We start from the raw sequence: 4,860 nt of genomic DNA on the forward strand, positions 1-4,860 counted from the left end.
CAACAGGAATAGAATTACAGGGAACTCTCACCACAATCGGGAGATTTAGCTCAACAGGTTAATACTTGGCTATCCTCCCAGCCCTGTCAACTCAGACTGCCAACGTATCCCATTCCTTTCTCCCTCGTGTTTATGCAGCTTCCCCTTAAATAAACCTACACAGTTCACCTCAACCCACTCCTGTTCCAAGAGTTTGCATTGTACCCACTCTGGGTGTAGTCGGGGTACCCGAGGTGACCAGTACAATACAAGACCCATGAAGCCAGTGTTTCTGAACCAAAGACATAACTTTATTTAACCACTAATTTAGTTAGCTACTAAATCGATCAGAGGGTCGACTCAGCTCTTGGGTGGAGCAGCCGGACCCCTCCAAATAGATCTGACTGTTACTATTCTAAACAAATCAATTATACGTTTTCTTATCAATCATTGCCGTCTTACATTAACTTCAAATCAATCACCTTTAATATACACATCAATAATAATCCCTGTCATGCACATCAGCCAACTGCATCTCACCATCCAGCAGAATGATCTCTCTTTCATTCACTAAATCCAGACAGGCGCTAACTCAAATCTTGGCTAAAATCATTTCTCTGTTGCTTGATCACTATGGACATCAAAGTGACTGTTCCCACCAGATCATTACCAAACTGGATAGACACCTGATCCCGCTTCTGGGCACATTTCCATCCCAAGTCTACATTCATTTAGAATATCTGCATATATGTTTTAAAATTATAATTAATTATTTTACTGCATTCACATACGTGTAAACTATTCTCTTGTTGCCTTATAATCTTGTTTTAAAAATCATTGAACTTTTTGCTAGCAATTTTGTCTGTGTCTAAACGTCGACTGTCTAAAAACTCTTTCGATTTGATTTATTGTCACGTGTATTAGCATACTGTGAAAAGTATTGGTTCTTACGCGCTATACAGACAAAACATATCATTCATAGGGAAGGAAAGGAGACAGTGCAGAACGTAATGCTACAGTCACAGCTCGGGTGCAGAGAAGGATCAGCTTCATATCAGGTAGGTCCATTCAAAAGTCTGATACCAGCAGGGAAGAAGCTGTTCTCGAATCGGTCGGTACGTGACCTCAGACTTTTGTATCTTTTTCCCGACGGATGAAGGTGGAAGAGAGAATGTCCGGGGTGTGTGGGGTCCTTGATTATGCCGGCTGCTTTGCTGAGGCAGTGGGAAGTGTAGGCAGAGTCAATGGATGACTTTCCATTTAAGCCTATCAGCTGGTTAGAAATTTTCCATATCACTGGATAAATACATTTCTGCTGAATTCTGTACTGGATATATAGTGACTAGCTTATATTTACAGCTCTTGGTCTCCTCGACAGATGGAAACTTCTTTGGTACATCTACGCCATAAAACGCTTCTAGAACCTTGCAGGTCTCAGACAGGTAATCCCTCGAATTTCTCTTTTGCAGAAAGAGCCCCATCCAGTTTAACATTCCCTGGTGTCATTCCTGTGAATCCCATGTTTTTCTACTGTGTCAGTAGAGACCAGGATTACTCACAATATTCCAAGTGTAGTCTAACCAAGATTCTAAATAAATTTAAAGTAAGTTTTCAGCTTTTTGATGCATCCTTCTAGGAATGAACCTTGTACTATGTTTGTTTTTTACTAATAGCTTTATTAATCTGTTTGCCTCTTAGTCTTGTATATCTCTATTCCAAAATACTTCTTTCTTTATTTTGCCTTTCATTTGCCAAAAAAGGATATGGCCCCTTTATCCTTTTGGAGGTCTTATGAGGAAAGGCTGAGGGACTTGAGGTTATTTTCATTGGAGAGAAGAAGGTTACGAGGTGACCTGATTGAGGCATACAAGATGATCAGAGGGTTAGATAGGGTGGACAGTGAGAGCCTTTTTCCTCGGATGGTGACGGCTAACACAAGGGGACATAGCTTTAAATTAAGGGGTGGTAATTATAGGACGGATGTCAGAGGTAGGTTCTTTACTCAGAGGGTAGTAAGGGCGTGGAATGCCCTGCCTGCAGCAGTTGTGGACTCGCCAACTTTCAGGGCGTTCAAATGGTCAGTGGATAGGCATACGGATAACATTGGAATAGTTTAGGTTAGAGGGTCATTAGATTGGTTCCACTGGTCGGCGCAACATCAAGGGTCGAAGGGCCTGTACAGCGCTGTAATGTTCTATCCCTCCCACCAAAATGAACCCGGTCGTTGTGGTACATGTGGGTGCCAACGACGTAGGCAAAATGCGAACTGAGGATCTGGGGAGGGAGTATGAAAAGCTGGGAACGGAATTAAAAAGTAGAACCAACAAGGTGGTTATCTCTGGGCTACTGCCTGAACCGAGTGCAGACGGGCGTAAGGTTGATAAGATTAAGGAAGTGAATGGGTGGCTCAGGGATTGGTGTGGGAGGAATGGGTTTGAATTCATGGGGCATTGGCACCAGTATTGGGGTAGGTGGGATCTGTTCGGGCGGGATGGGGTTGGTCTGAACCGTGCTGGGACCAGAGTCCTGGCGAATCGTGTAGACAGGACTGTAGACAGGGCTTTACACTAATTGGGGGGGGGGGGTGCGAGGGTAGGTGAAATTACAGGGTCGAAAGTAAAGGAGAGGGTACAGGTACGAGGAGAGGGTACAGGTAAGGGAAGAGGCCGAGGATGTCCCAATAATAGAGGGAGTAGGGGGCGTGAGCATGGTTGGTGGCGTTGCGGCAAATAGGGTCCAGGTGAAGGCTGGGATGAAAGCACTTTATCTGAATGCTTGAAGCATTCGGAATAAAGTGGATGAGCTGGTGGCGCAGATCGACACAAATGGATACGATCTGGTGGCCATTACAGAGACGTGGCTGCAGGGTGACAGGGACTGGGAGCTGAATGTACAGGGTTATCAAGTGTTTAGGAAGGATAGGCAGGAGGGAAAAGGGGGGGGCGTAGCTCTGCTGATTAAGGATAGCATCAGGGTGGTAGCAAGGGATGATATAGGAACCAAAGAGCAGAAAGTGGAATCGTTGTGGGTGGAGATTAGGAACAGCAAAGGGAGGAAGACGCTGGTGGGTGTCGTCTATAGGCCCCCGAATAATGATCTGGAGGTGGGGCGGGCTGTTAACGTGCAAATAAGTGCGGCGTGCAGGAATGGGACGGCCGTAGTTATGGGGGATTTCAATCTGCATATTGATTGGTCGACCCATGTTGGACGCGGGGGGCTCGAGGAGGAGTTCTTGGAATGCTGCCGGGATAGTTTCCTCGAACGGTGTGTGTTGGAGCCGACGAGGGAGCGAGCTATCTTGGATCTGGTGCTATGTAATGAGGCGGGTAGAATTAGGGACCTTGTGGTGAAGGATCCTCTTGGGGAGAGTGATCATTGTATGGTGGAGTTTCTGGTGCAGATGGAGGAGGAGAAAGTGGGTTCCCGGACACGCGTCCTTTGTTTGAACAGAGGGGAGTACGGTAGGATGAGAGAAGAATTGGCAAATGTGGACTGGGGGAGCGCGTTGGAAGGTAGGTCTGCTGAGGAACAGTGGAGGGTCTTTAAGGAGATCTTTCTTGGTGCTCAGCAGAAATTTATTCCGATGGTCAAAAAGGACAGTAGGAGGAGAGGTAATAAGCTGTGGATAACGAAGGAGGTGAAGGAAAGTGTTAAATTAAAAGTGGAGGCGTTTAGAGTAGCTAAGAGTAGTGGGCGAGAAGAGGATTGGGAGAGGTTTAAATGTCAAGAAAGAATGACGAAGAAGTTGATAAAGAAGGGTAGGATAAACTATGAAGCTGGGCTAGCGCTTAATATAAAAAAGGATAGCAAGAGTTTTTATAAATATATAAAAAGGAGAAGGCTGGCTAGGGTGAATGTTGGACCCTTAGAGGATGGGAGGGGGGACTTAGTGGTAGGGGATGGGGAAATGGCTGAGGCCTTGAATAACATTTTTGTTTTGGTCTTCACGGAGGAGGACGTGAATAATTTGCCGGGTGTTAGCGATGGAAAGATGGTAGGACTGGAGGGTCTTAATGACATTACTGTTACTAGAGAGGCAGTGCTCGACAGACTGGAGGGGCTGATTGTGGACAAGTCCCCAGGACCGGATGGAATGCATCCAAGGGTTCTGAAAGTAATGGCGGAGGTGATAGTGGATGCCTTGGTGGTTATTTTCCAAACGTCGCTGGATTCCGGGGAAGTGCCGGAAGATTGGAAAACGGCTAATGTTACGCCGTTGTTTAAGAAGGGTGCCAGGCAAAAGGCAGGGAATTATAGGCCGGTTAGTTTAACATCTGTTGTAGGTAAAATGTTAGAATCCATGATCAAGGAGAAAATAGCGAGGCATCTTGAGGAGAATTGTTTGATAGAGCAGACGCAGCACGGTTTCGTTAAGGAGAAGTCGTGTCTGACGAATTTATTGGAGTTCTATGAGGATGTGTCTAGGGCGGTGGATAGAGGAGAGCCGGTGGATGTGGTGTTTCTTGATTTTCAGAAGGCGTTTGATAAGGTGCCTCACAAGAGGTTATTACAGAAGGTCAGGGGGCATGGAGTTGGGAGTTGGGAGTTAGTGTGGATAGGGGATTGGCTGTCAAATAGGAGGCAGAGAGTGGGGGTCAACGGGTGCTATTCGGATTGGCGGATGGTGACTAGTGGAGTGCCCCAGGGATCGGTGCTGGGGCCTCAGCTTTTTACCATTTATATAGATGATCTGGAGGAGGGAACCGAGTGTAGGGTGTCGAAATTTGCTGATGACACCAAGATTGGTGGAACGGCAAATTGTGCGGAGGGTATGGAAAGTCTGCAGAAGGATCTAGATAGGCTGGGCGAATGGGCCAGGAAATGGCAAATGGAATTTAATGTTGGCAAGTGTGAAGTTGTCCACTTTGGTAGGAATAATGG

Source organism: Carcharhinus amblyrhynchos, unplaced genomic scaffold (genome assembly GCF_965287045.1).
Source record: "Carcharhinus amblyrhynchos unplaced genomic scaffold, sCarAmb.v2.hapA scaffold_611, whole genome shotgun sequence".
NCBI classification, from domain to species: Eukaryota; Metazoa; Chordata; class Chondrichthyes; order Carcharhiniformes; family Carcharhinidae; genus Carcharhinus; species Carcharhinus amblyrhynchos.